Source organism: Geotrypetes seraphini, chromosome 5 (assembly GCF_902459505.1).
Source record: "Geotrypetes seraphini chromosome 5, aGeoSer1.1, whole genome shotgun sequence".
Taxonomy (NCBI): Eukaryota; Metazoa; Chordata; class Amphibia; order Gymnophiona; family Dermophiidae; genus Geotrypetes; species Geotrypetes seraphini.
In genome coordinates, this window is record NC_047088.1 from 219,851,678 (window position 1) to 219,866,283 (window position 14,606).

Here is a 14,606-nt window from a genome sequence, read left to right on the forward strand (position 1 = left end):
CCTTTGGAATGGGAAAATATATATCATTAGTTTTTTAGCCTGTTACATTAATGGGTGCTAGAATAGATGTGTAGACTTAGGCATTTCTTTCTTTCTGTCTCTCTCCCTGCCCCCTTTCTTTCTTTCTGTCTTTCTTTCTGTCTCTTTCCCTGGCCCCCTGTCTTTCTTTCTGTCACTATTCCTTCCCCCTGTCTGTCTGTCTTTCTTTCTTTCTGTCTCTCTCCCCCTGTCTGTCTGTCTTTCTTTCTGTCTCTCTCCCTGGCCCCCTGTATTTCTTCCACTGTCTGTCTGTCTTCTTTTAGGAATCCCTCGCAAAAGGGGGAAAGTGGCAAAAGAAAGGGAAGAGCGGGCCAAAATGAAACAAAAAAATCTGAAGAGGCAGGGATGGCCCAGGATTGACGGTCCCTCCAACAAACCTTTATTTCTTTCTTTTTCTTTTTTCTTTTTTTAAGAAGACTCCCCCCTCCTCATCGTCCAAAGTGGTGCAAGAGTGCCAGGGTATCCCGGCCTGAACCCTGCTTACCTTCGTCGGCGTTTCATTTCAGTTTCATCTGCGGGTATGTTTTACATCGCGGCTGTGTTAACACCCCTCCCCCCCGGTCTCTCTCTCGCCACGTCCTTCCACTCGGATCGGGGGCTCTGTCGGCTGCGCCTCTGCCCAGGTTGGAGGGGGAGATAAGGAGGCGTTTCTTACCTCATCTATGGCTGAACTGAGGGGGAGTGTTGGAGTGGGGCGGGAGGGGGGGGCTTGGGTTCTTCGCAGCCTGGATCATCCTGTCCTTCTCGCAGCCTCCCCCGGTCAATCCCTGCCAGCTTTGGGGAACTATGAGAAGGAGGATTCCGCCATGTCAACGCTGTCGGGAGGGGGACACACATGGGATGGGAGGCCGGCCCACTTTACCGTAATCTGTGAAGTAGCCGGGCCGCCTGCAACTCTCCTCTTGACGGCTGGGGGGAGGGGGACCTGAAGATCGGTGCTGTCTCCAACCTGCCGCCAAGCCAGCCAATGGACATCACCATTGTTGCTGGCGTTGTGAAGGGGCAGCAGGGTGAGAGTGCGCATGCGCACTTAGCATTTTATTATTATAGATATGTATGTACCAGAAGTGACTTTAAACTTGAACCTTGGACGTTTGGTTTCAATACCAGGACTGTATGTCAAATTGAAAGAGTCACAAGATGCCCTAAGGCAGTGTTTCTCAACCTGCGGTACGCCCTATGGGGGTATGCGGGCCACCTGTTGAGGGTACGCGGGTTGACCGCTGCCCGGGATCTCTCCCTGCCTGCCCTGCCGATTCCTCCCTGCCACCCTCCACCGCCCACCAGCTCCATTCAATTATCCCCTGCCACAACTCCAGGCAAGGAAAGGCAAGGCGTGTGCAGCGATTGCACGCCGCCGGCCCACAAGCCTTCCCCCCGACGTCAATTCTGACATCGGAGAGAAGGTTCCCGGCCAGCCAATCACCCTAGAGTGCCAAAGAAGCTATGCCACTTATCCTTTCATCATTAATTATGCTATTTTTAAGCATCATATAATAAAATTTTAAAAATAGGTGATATAGCTTCAATGGAAGGAGCTGCACATTCACCCGACCATCTGCATCAGCATCCAAGCCACGCCCTCTATTCTGATATTTATTAATAAATTAAGTATTGTTAAGTTGTAAAAGTACTGTAATGAAATGAATTATGGGTGATAAGATTAAAATTGAACTGATTCAGATAATACTTGTTTGTATTAATAATAGCTGGTTTTAAGAATATTGAGTTATTCAATGAATATATATGAGATAACTTTGCATCCATTATTTCTGTTGTATGCAAATCTATTGTATGTGTACTCATTTTGGGTATCCTGAAAATCTAACTAGGCCTCCAGGAAGCGACTGGGCCTTAGGCTCTGCCCCAGTATATCATGTGATTGGCTCAGGCCCCTCCCTTGGGAGGGGCCTGAGGTGGCTGAGCCAATCAGGGACTTCCTTAGGGAGGAGCCCAAGGCGCCTGAGCCAATCAGGGCCTTAGGCCCCTCCCTATGCATCACATGATGCACCAGCACGGGGCGTAAGGCCCAGTCGCATCCTGGAGACCTAGTCAGGTTTTCAGGATACCCACAATGAGTACACATACAATAGATTTGCATACAACAGAAATAATGGATGCAAAGTTATCTCATATATATTAATTGAAGATATTCTGAAAACCTGACTGACTAGATGTGTCTAAGGACTGGGTTGAGAACCCTTGTTTCATTGAAAACAGCTGATTCCTGCTCCCAATTTTTAGCGGTATGGGGAGAGGGACGGGGAGCGGAGGTCCGCGTCCAGTGGCAGGAGGGAGTGGGCATCCCTCCTGCCATTTGTTTTTTGGGGGAGGGAGGGAAGAAGAGGAGCCGATGGCAGGAGGGAATGGGAATCCCTCCTGCCATAATTTTGAGGCGGCGGCAGTCATCAGCGGGTGGTGGCGGTGGCATTTTTTTGGGGGGGGCTTTAAAAAAAATTTTAATTGGGCAGATATTTTGTGTGTGTACACGCAAAATATCTGTGCCATTAAAAATTTTTTTTTTAAACCAGCAGAAGCCCTGACAGCAGTGACAGGAGGCTGCTTCTCCTATCACTACTGTCAGGGCTCTACCCTGACTCAATCGTTCACTGAGTGATCGAGTCAGGGAGTTTGCATGGAAATGATTTGTACCTCCATACACTGACATTTGAGCACAGGACAAAAGCGCTTCAACAAAGTTGCGCTGACAGTTGTGCACAGGGACGACTGTGCGCCACTGCCTGAAGCCGCTCTGTCCATTCCTATTAACGCTTTGAAGGGGGTTTGAGAAATACCGCCCCTCAGAGCAGAAGAGCCAGTGTTTGGGAGGAGTGGGACTTATCAGTGTATTGGGGGGGGGGGTTTCTTATGTTCTTTGAATCTTTTCTAGTGCCGCTATATCTTTCTTGAGATAAGGACACAAGAACTGTCAATACTCCATGGAGTGATAAATAGGCATTAAAACATTCTTAACCATCCCTTTTTTAATCATTCCTAGCATCCTGTTTGCTTTTTTGGCCACCGCCCCACATTGGGTGGAATGTTTCATCGTATTGTCTACGATGACACCCAGATCCTTTTCGTGGGCACTAACCCCCAAGGTGGACCCTAGCATTTGGTAACTGTAATTCGGGTTATTCTTCCCAATGTGCATCACTTTGCACTTTTCCATATTAAGTTTCATCTACCACTTGGACGCCCAGTTTTCTGATTTCTTAAGGTCTGCCTCCAATTTTTCACAATCTGCGTGTGTTTTAACAACTTTGAACAGTTTATTGTCATCTGCAAATTTAATCACCTCACTCATTCCAATTTCCAGATCATTTATAAATATGTTAAATAACACCAGTCCCAGTACAGACCCCTGTGGCACTCCACTGTTTACTCTCCTCCATTGAGAAAAATTACCATTTAACCCTACCCTGTCTTCTATCTGATAACCAATTCCTAATCCACAACTGAACTTTGCCACCTATCCCATGACTCTTTAATTTTCTCAGGAACTTCTCATGAGGAACTTTATCAAAAGCTTTCTGAAAATCTAGATAGACTATATCAACCGGCTTACCTTTATCCACATGTTTATTCAAACCTTCAAAGAAGTCAAGCAAATTGGTGAGGCAAGATCTCCCTCGGCTGAACCCATGCTGGCTCTGTTTCATTAAACATGTTTGTCTGCGTGGTCTACAATTTTATTTTGTATAATTGTTTCCACCATTTTGCTCGGCACTGAAGTCTGTAATTTCCCGGATCTTCCCTGGAACCCTTTCTAAAAATTGGCGTAACATTGGCCACTCTCCAATCCTCAGGTACTACAGATGATTTGAGCAGCAGGTTATAGATCACTAACAGCAGGTCAGCAATTTCATGTTTGATTTCTTTTAGTACTCTGGGATTTATCACTTTTTAACTTGTGATTTAGCTTATTACATCTTCCAGATTCACTGAGATTTGTTTCAATTCCTCAGCATCATCACACTTGAAAACCATTTCCGGTTCAGATAGATTTCTTATATCTTCTTTAATAAAGACTGAAGCAAAGAATTCATTCAGTCTCTCCACTATGGCCTTATCCTCCCTGAGTGCCCCTTTTGCTCCTTGATCATCCAACGGTACCACAGATTCCCTCACAGGTTTTCTGCTTCTGATGTACCTAAAGAAATTGTTGAGTTTTTGCCTCTTTTGCAAGTTTCTCTTCAAATTCTTTCTTAGCTTTCTTTATCAATGCTTTGCATCTAACTTGCCAGTGCTTGTGTCTTTTCTTATTTTCTTCATTCGGATCCTTTTTCCATTCTTTAAAGAATGTTTTTTGGCTCTAATAGCCTCTTTCACTTCACATTTTATCAAGCTGTGTTAAGTTTTTTAATGACTGGTCACTGTGGTTAAGCGTCAAACCTTTTACTGCAGTGGCCTGCGATAAAAACCCTACTGCAGCTTGATAAAATGGGGCCTTAATCTGCTCTGCATGAAGAGCTTGATTCACCAGTATCTTGGACTGGCAGCCAAATATTCTTTGACTTTATCCAATAAAACTTTTCATATCCTATATAGTGCTTAAAATCATGATTTGGGGAGAGTGTGGTGCAGTGGTTATAGCCACAGCTTCAGTACCCTAAGATTTTGGGTTCAAACCCATGCTGCTCCTTGTGACCTGGGTAAGTCACGTAATTACACCCCCCCCCCCCCCATTGACCCAGGTGCATTAGATAGATTTTGAGCCCACTGGGACAGGGGAAAATGCTTGAGTACCTGAATAAAATACATGTAAACCATTCTGAGCTCCCTTGGGAAAACGGTATATAAAATTGAATTAATAAATTAAATTAAATAAATTTGGATGTTCTGCCTATCCCACAACGGTGCCTACCTGAAGAAGCATCTTCAAATTCAATAGAGGCATTTTTCATACAATTTGTTTTGTAAGGTTTATAATTGTTATGACTCTTTTGATCTAATGGTCCCCTCCCCCCCCACCCCGTGTTTGTCTGACTTGATTTTTGTAATCCACCTTTGAACCTTGATTGGGAAAAAGTAGAATAGAAATGTACAAGATAAAATAAGAGAAGAGAATCCCAGCTCAATTAAATAAGGACAAATCAAACTATAAAATAAACTCCCCTGTTAATCAGTGAGCACACTCACTATACCATTAACAGCGGGATCTGGATAGCTCCTACACCCGCCACAAACCACCCCCCCCCCCCCCTCTCTTACCTTTATGTCTTAAACCCCAATAACAGAGACCACACACCATATTTTGGAATACAGCCGCAGCTCAATTTATTAACCACAACAGCAATTAACTTAATTGCATAAATTAACATAATTAACATAATTAACACTGTAATTTCATATCACAAGAGCAGCCAGCTCTTCCCGAGCTACATAGTATAATAATCAATCCATGGCCCCCGACCCCGCCATGAACAGCAAGAGCCTGAGGGGTGGCATGACCTCATGCCCCTTTAACCAGGTCAGTAGACCCCAAGACACGGCTCCCAGCCGTCCCTCCGCTCATCGCCGGATGAGCCCCAGCACCCAGTAGCTCGGGAGACCCGCCTCCCCCAGCTACCAAGGCCATCTCTAAAGGGTGGGTGGGCGGGGAAAAAACCACCCTGGAGGTCCCTGAAAGCCGAGTCCTCCAAGGTCCCGGCTTTTAACACCTCCCCCGGTGCCGCCCACTTCCCCCGTCCTCCAATCACGCACCATCTTTCTTAACTTATCTTTAAATTATCTAAGCAACTTTTAAACCTACCAATCCTAACCCTGTCTCCCTGACAACACAGGCGTCATCGGGCTCCCAGCCCCGTGTTATCCTACGCCCTTCGAGACTAGCTCTCGGGCTACTCTTAACAGCGGGATCTGGATAGCTCCTACACCCGCCACAAACCCCCCCCCCTCTCTTACCTTTATGTCTTAAACCCCAATAACAGAGACCACACACCATATTTTGGAATACAGCCGCAGCTCAATTTATTAACCACAACAGCAATTAACTTAATTGCATAAATTAACATAATTAACATAATTAACACTGTAATTTCATATCACAAGAACAGCCAGCTCTTCCCGAGCTACATAGTGTAATAATCAATCCATGGCCCCCGACCCCGCCATGAACAGCAAGAGCCTGAGGGGTGGCATGACCTCATGCCCCTTTAACCAGGTCAGTAGACCCCAAGACACGGCTCCCAGCCGTCCCTCCGCTCATCGCCGGATGAGCCCCAGCACCCAGTAGCTCGGGAGACCCGCCACAGGACTGTAGTCATACAGGCCCCCCCCCCAATAAATTGGAGCTGCGACCATCAACGGGAGGCAAGGACTCTCTCACAACCCGATGCAAAATCATCGAGCAGCAAATCCCAACCTACCGCCGACAAATGCACCCCGTCCTTATGAAACAATCCCGCGCAAGAAACGTCAACCCACTCGTGTAACAATTGCAGCCCCCCTTGTCCCACTACCCATTTACCCACCTGCCGATTCAATTTAGCTAGCCCACGTGTCCATCGCCGAGACGCTAGACAACGGGGGCGAGGCACAATATCGGACCAAACCAATAAAACCCCGGGGAACCAATCCAGCACCACACGCAAGTCATCTTTAATAAGATTCACCAAATCTTTCCCTGTACACACATCCACATCATTACCACCTAAATGAACCAGGAGCATGTCCGGATGACGTGAACGGGATCGCAATCCTTCCAGCAACAGCAGCAACTGACTCCATCGCATCCCACGTTGACCCCACCATGAAACACGAAGTCTTCGATGACCCAGCCCTAGATGGCGGCCACCAGGACGAATACCGGCTCTCTCCGCCGCCCAGTGAACGAAGGAGTGGCCAACGATCCACAGGGAATAACTCCTGTCACTGGAAGCTGAAAGAAAAAACAACATAAGCTAACCACAAATGCATACAAGAATCTCTCCAAATGTAATAGCAACATTTAGGTCAATATGTAAGGTCGGCATTGAGTTTTATTTTATTTTATTTTATTTTTTTTTATTTAATGCGATGTAACAGCACCCATCACCCCCCAGCACTCAAAAACTCTGCTTACTTCCATCCTGAAAAAGGCCCCTCCCGACGAATATATCCTCGGAAGGCCCCAGAAGCCCAACGCCCCAACCTTTGTATGCCCTCCCTAGACATACCGGACACGCTAGCGCTCGTAGCCGCCCCAATCCTAAAAGAATGAGTTCCATAAGATGCCGGATTCTCTCCACAATGCGCTAAAACCAGACGCAAGACTGCCTGAAATTGATAGCGTGTAAGGGGAGATCCCTGCGAGTGCACAAACAATATGGAACCACCCTCTGGTCTCACCCCCAGAAAAGAACACATACTAGCAACCGGACAAGAACGACAGGCAGCAACAGCATGCAAAACAATCCAATGCCCCAACGCAGCCTGATCCGTCTTGGAGCTGACAATAAGCAGCCGCAATGTGGAATTCTGAAAACGAACATGTTGAACCAGCAGACCCCTAGGGCCCGAGTGAGACAAAGGTCCTACTAACAATTCGCTAACCCTCCACGCCCCAAAGAAGGCAATGGAGAATGCTGCCTGAAACAAACAAACTTCATACTCCGAGCTAGCCACTTCCACCAACGCGTCAAGCAGACGGAGAAGAAGCTCGTGAGTGATAGGCAACCTGGTATCCCTGGGACTCGGACGAACCCAACCCATGGCTCGAAGCATGCGTTGAACCAAGAAGCCCGAAACTGGGCACGCCCAACCCAGCGCTCTGCAAAAGAAAGCAAACCCCGCCAAGTGCCCGCGGACTACACCCCGGGATACCTGATCCCGGAAGGACGACAGCACGAAATCAGCCAACAATGATTCGGCCACATCGCCCGGGCACCAGCCCCTGTCCGCTAGATAGGCTGCCATCAATCGAAAACTCCCGGAATAATGCGACCAAGTAGATTCAGCTACTGACAAGCGGAGCATCTCCCAGATTCCTTCCTGACCAGGTTCCATAAATGAGCTGGCATCTGCGAACCGTCCTCTCGAGCTTCTGGCGCCAACCGACGAAACTGCAAAAAATTAAAACGAGACAAGGCATCAGCAATACCATTCTGCAAACCAGGTACATGCCGCGCCCGTACATATAAGTTCAGCCTTAAACACCGCAAGACGAGCTCCCGCATCAATGCATTGATCGCCAAACAACGCGCAGCTTGCCGATTCACCACTTCAACCACTCCTAGATTATCACACCAAAAAACAATCCTCCGATTGCGCAACACATCAGCCCACAACTCACATGCCACTACCAGGGGAAACAATTCCAACAAGGTAATGTTGCGAGTAATACCCAGGCGAACCCACTCCGCTGGCCAGCGCTCTGCACACCAGGCACCACTGCAATACAAGCCAAAACCAACCCCACCCGCTGCATCAGAATACAATTCCATATCAAAATTAAAAATATCTGGAGCCTGGATGGGCACGGTTCCATTGAAATCACGAAGAAAAGTAGCCCACATACGCAGATCCGCCCGCACACCCACCGAAAGACGAATAAAATGCCTCTTATCACGCACACCGGAGGTTGCTGCAGCCAATCTCCGAGAAAAAGCACGACCCATAGGTAACACTCTACATGCAAAATTAAGAGATCCCAACAAAGATTGAACAGTATGCAAAGTTGATTTAGACACAGATAACACCCGCTCAATGAGCGCAAGCAACTGACGAACCTTCACCTCCGGAAGGCGAGTCACCATAGCCACCGAATCCAGCTCTATCCCCAAAAAAACCAAGGAAGTAACCGGACCCTCAGACTTGTCAACAGCCAATGGTACACCGAACTCCTCTGCGAGCTCCTCAAAAACATTTTTTAGATGCGCACAAACAACACCCTCCCCGGCCCCAATGAACAAAAAGTCGTCCAAATAGTGAACTACAGAAGCAAAGCCTGTCCGCTGAACCAACACCCAATGCAGAAAAGAACTGAACTTTTCAAAATACGCGCAAGAAATTGAACAACCCATCGGCAAACAGCGGTCATAAAAATAGGAACCTTCAAAACGGAAACCTAACAACGGAAATGACTGAGGATGAATCGGCAACAATCGAAAAGCCGATTCAATATCAACTTTGGCCAAAAGCGCTCCCCGCCCCGCCTCTACCATGTGCCGCAAAGCACAATCCAGAGACGCATAACGCACGGAACACAAATCACGGGGAATGCCCTCATTGACGGAGTGACCAAGAGGTCGTGACAAATTATGTATGAGACGAAACTGACCAGGCACCTTCTTAGGAATCACAGCCAAAGGAGATAGAATCATCTGCAAAAAAGGAGGATTCCGAAAAGGCCCAGCAATACGCCCTAAACGCAGTTCTTCAGATAACTTGGTCCGAACTACATCACTCAACTGGGAAACAGAGGAAGCATTCTGAACTCTGCTCGTGACCAAAGCCCCCTGAAAAGGTATCACAAAACCGAAAGTGAAACCGGATTCCAAAAATTCCGCCGTCTTCCGCAAACCATAACCCCGCAACCAAGGACGCATCGCCTCAACACGTATCGGAGACGGTAACAAGCCTTCACTATCACTTCCCAGCCCCACCCGGAGCCCCGCCACTCCGCTTGGGACATTTGAGTGCCGCGTGAGCTTGGCCACACACTGAACAGGCATGTCTAAACTTACAGTCGGTAAAGGGGCAGCTAGACTTATTAAATTTCCAACATACGTCGGATCCAGCCGCCGAACCTCCACCGACCCCCCCTCGAAATGGCCGCCCAGCAGTCACGGAGCCGACAGCCCCACGACCCGCCTGGGCAGTTGAAGGCTTAGATGCCATGTGAGTAAGCCATAAATTCACGTCCTGAGTGCCCCAGGACATAAACCGGTTTTCCTCCATTTTGTCCCTAAAAGCCTCGTCATAATTCAACCAGGCCCAACCCCCAAACCTCTGATATGCATCTAAAACCGAATCCGCATAAGCCAACAATAAACCGTATTCCTGAGGGTTAGCACGCCCCCAAACACTCGCCAACCGCAAAAAAGCTCGAATCCAATTAATAATGGACCGTGCTATCGGAAAAGACTTAACCTCCTTCCGATCCCTCTTTGATTTTTTATGACCCCGCCTATGTGCCCTGCCCTCCATCAGACGAAAAATATCAACACAAGACCTCCTTCGAATTTTACGACGCAACGCCCTAGGCACGCGTTCCCAAAGCTCCGTAAGAGCAACCAACGCAGGCGCACCCCACACTCCCCCCGAAGAAACCGCCCCCTCTCCCCCTACAGAAGACCCTACACCGCAGGCCGTCCCTTTGGAAGAGGACGACGAAGAAGACGAAGAACCCGAGGACGACCCAGTCGACGAAGAGGAGGAATCCCCCCGTCGATGTCTACGCCTGCCCTTTTTTCCCTTAGCTTTACCCGCCAAAGCAGCCAGAGCAGGCGCCACATTACCCTGTGCAGAAGAGCTGGGGTCTCCACTTCCTCCTCCAGAGACGCCGCTGGCAGCAGTCCCGGCCAGCGAAGCAGGTCCAGAAACCGAGACGCCACTAACAGCAACCCCAGGCAAGGCAGATGATAGCTGAGAAGAGCCTGTAGCGCCTCCGCCAGCAGCCACAACACCTCCGAACGCCGCACTGCGCTCCGATCCGGAACATCCAGGCCGTTCTGACATAGCTGCACTTCCAACATCCGGCACTCCCGCAGCTCGCACTCCAGGACAAAAGGAAGGAACCTGTGGAGACCAAGCAAACACAGAAGCAGGACCAGGCAAAATACCACTAGCCAACCCCATAGGAACACCCCAACCTGAACCATAGCCACTGTGAGGCATAAAACCCAAACCCATAGCAACAGGACTAGCAGAGCTCCCCCCCCCAATGGGAAACAGGCCCCACTCCACTAACCGAAGACCCGGGACCCCAGGTAGGAGAACCCCAACCCGGACCCCATCCCCCCGGAAAAACCCCAGGCCAAGCTGTGGACGATCCCCCAGCTGTGACAGACCCATACCCTAAACTATCCATTCCTCTGCCGGAGCCAAAAACACCTGGGGACCCACAAGGCTCTAAACCTCCCACCACTCGGGGAATACTAGCAGAAGCCCCCTCCACCCCCCTCCCCCGGAATGACCCAGTACTCACATCTACACCAGGGAGCACAAGGGAAGCTGAATCCAAGGATGCAGAAGCTCCCCCGCTCGACACCAACGGCACAGAGGGAGAAGCACACGACGCATCTAACAAAGACGCCGATACTGAGGCCCCGCCCCCTCGCGGCGCTGAAGAGCTGCGGCCGGCCGAAACGGCTCCCCTAGAGCCGTCCGACACACCAGTCTCCTGCCGACTCGGTCCCGCTTGGACTCCCCCTACTGAGCCGCTCCCCCTCATTAACCCCGAGCTCGCTATGGCAAGCGCTGACAACGCTGCTGCCTTCGAGCGGCGCAACGGGCGAACCAACTCCTCCCCTACTCCCTGACCAACCTGTTGCGACGGCTCTTCCGAGAAGGAGTCTCCAGCCAGCAACGAAATCTCCGCCACATCTCTCTCCTGTCCAGCACCCTGCAAGCTGCCCGACTCCATTGAGAATGAACGGAAACCTACAACAAAAAACAGCAAAAGCAAAGACAAGAAAAAACCGCCCTGGAGGACCCTGAAAGCCGAGTCCTCCAAGGTCCCGGCTTTTAACACCTCCCCCGGTGCCGCCCACTTCCCCCGTCCTCCAATCACGCACCATCTTTCTTAACTTATCTTTAAATTATCTAAGCAACTTTTAAACCTACCAATCCTAACCCTGTCTCCCTGACAACACAGGCGTCATCGGGCTCCCAGCCCCGTGTTATCCTACGCCCTTCGAGACTAGCTCTCGGGCTACTCTATGCAGGATAATTACATTCTTAAAGAGTTATCTACTCAAAGTGATTTCAGTTTCAAACATCGATGGCTTCAAAAACTGGTTAAAAATCCAAGAGGTATGAAAAAGCCTCAGAACCCCTTCCACACCATCCAGTTTAAATGTGGAAGAACCTTTTAGGGGGTAGGTGAACCTCATCGGCATTTAAAAAAAAAACAAAACCCAAAAAACACCTCTCAATTGAATTTAATACCAAGAGCCTTGTGCAATGCAGGAAACAAGAGCCACTCAATTAGAAGATAAAGTTATCCAATACTCATTTGTTAGGAGAATCCACAACACACACCTGTCTCCTTTTACTAAGGTGCGCTAGCGCCAAAAACTAATGCCAGCTCAATAGAGGCGTTACCATTTAGCATGCGTGGCATTGCAGCGTGTGCTAAGTGCAAGCTAAATCCACTAGTGCAGCTTAGTAAAAGGAGCCCAAAGAAATTCTGACATGCTAATGCTGAGACCTGCTTAGTTCATGAAAATTTCTCTGGCCTGGCCCACTATGTGAACTTGTATCCAGTAGGTGGCAGTATAAGCTAAATTATTATAAGGTGATTGTATTGATTTCTAATTGTAACACCCTAGGGACATTTGAGATTCCCATTTCATGATGCAAAAGGGTCTTGGTAAGAGCTAGACGTTGCCGCTGAAGTACACATGAATCAGGAGTAAGACCCATCGCTTTTTCCTGCAATCCCACCCTCCTACAGAGTTCCAGCTTTTGCACCATCTCTCTTTCACACTCAGTTCACAGAGACAATCTCTCTCTTATAACAGCAGATACTGTCTACCTTAGATCTGCCACTCCAGTTTTGGTCCTTATCTCTGCTGACAAGTTCCAAGTGTATAGAAATGTATGTGATTTAACTGGGAAAGACATACACAGTAATACTATTTGCACCATTAAAACACCAATAAACACAGCTTTTTCTACTCTTAGAAAACCCCTAATTAGCTGGAAAAGAAACTGTGAAAGTTACAGTTTATAAACAGCTACTAATAGAAGCCCTAATAATATAACACAAAAAAGAGCAGTTTGCTGGTTCTGCTTTTATTCTCTCTCTCTCTCTCTTCTAACAAGCCTTAATACATTAGTTATTCCAAAGAACAGGAGCCAGCTCTGTGGGTGCCACTGGGTGCTAAGCTAAGCATTGAACAACTCCTTTATTGTGTACAGGCACCCCCAATCATTTTTAAATGTTGGCACCTTTGCTGCATCCTATGATATTTGCAAGAAGAAACTTTATAGGCAAGCCCATAAACTCAGGAATTACTAATTTAGAGAAGGAATTAAAAAGTGTCATTACTGCTACAACTACTATTACTGGTTTTTGTTTTTGGGTTGTTTTTTTTTTACATTTCTGTACCTCTACTGGGGATAAACAGCTGTCCAGAGATATAGATACAGAAAACAGAGATCATCTATGCTCCATGGAGTTTACAGTCCAGCTGAGATACATAAGCACTTATTCATGCACATACATGCACATGTACATAATATTAATGGATTTATTATTAGGATAATTCTCCACCGATAAAATATATATCACTTTGACTTAGAGAAATATATCTTATAAAGAATATAGCTCTGCCTGTTAAAACTTAGCTCTGTATTATATATTAAATATATGTGTATATTTATTCAAGAACCAAGATCAGGGGTTCGGGGGGAATGGACATTGGGGGGAGGGGGTTTGTGTCAAGGGCAGGAGGGCCTGGGATCCCTCCTGCCCATATTGTAGTGGGGGATAGGGAGGTCCACCTGGGCAGGAGGGGTTGGGCTCCCTCCTGCACGATCGTGTAGTGGGGTGGGGGGCGAGAGGTCAGGAGGGCTTGGGCTCCCTCCTGGCCTGATCGTAATGGGGGGGGGCCCGCAGGGCATGAGGGCTTGGGCTCCCTCCTGCCCCGAACGTAATCAGCGGGGGGGAGTCACGGATCGCTGGGGCCAGGAGGGCTTGGGCTCCCTCCTGCCCCGATGTTGTCGCGGGGTGCCGCGGGTGCCCAGGACAGGAGGGCTTGGGTTCCCTCCTGTCCGACCATAATCAGGGGGGGGGGTTAGGGATCACGGGGCAGGAGGGCTTGGGTTCCCTCTTGCCCCGATGTCGTTGGGGGGGTTGGGGTGGATTCTGTAATCGATGTTGTTTTTGACAGACACCAGTTACAGACTCCAGCTTTTAGGCCTAAAAGCCCTTGTGTTGGACGTTTGGGGCTTAGGTGGTTTTTTTGGTTTATTATGGGGTTTAAGTGTAGACGTTGTTTGGGTACAAGTGTAGACGTAGTGGTGGTCTGGGCGTTTAAACAGCTGAATGTAGAGGCAGGCCATTATCAAAACAGGGACGTTTGTTTTGGTTATGGACACTTTCCCTGCTTCTGCTTTCAGCGTTTAAGGCCTTAGGCCAAAAAGGGACTTAGACGGTTTTTTTGATTATGCCCCTCACAGTGTATAAACATATACATACACACATATGCATACAGTTACTGCCTGGTTTCTTTGTGGCCTGAAGGTCCTTGCCTAGTTGCTTTCTGTTCTGAAAGTCTTCAGTCTGCCATGTGATTCTTCTCAGTTCTTGATCTCTCATGACAAGTCCAGCAATCTGTGCCTCTGGAAAGGGACACAGGAACATCTGAAAAGAGGACCTTCCCCTAGCTCCCACTGAAGCTCTTGGATAACCAACT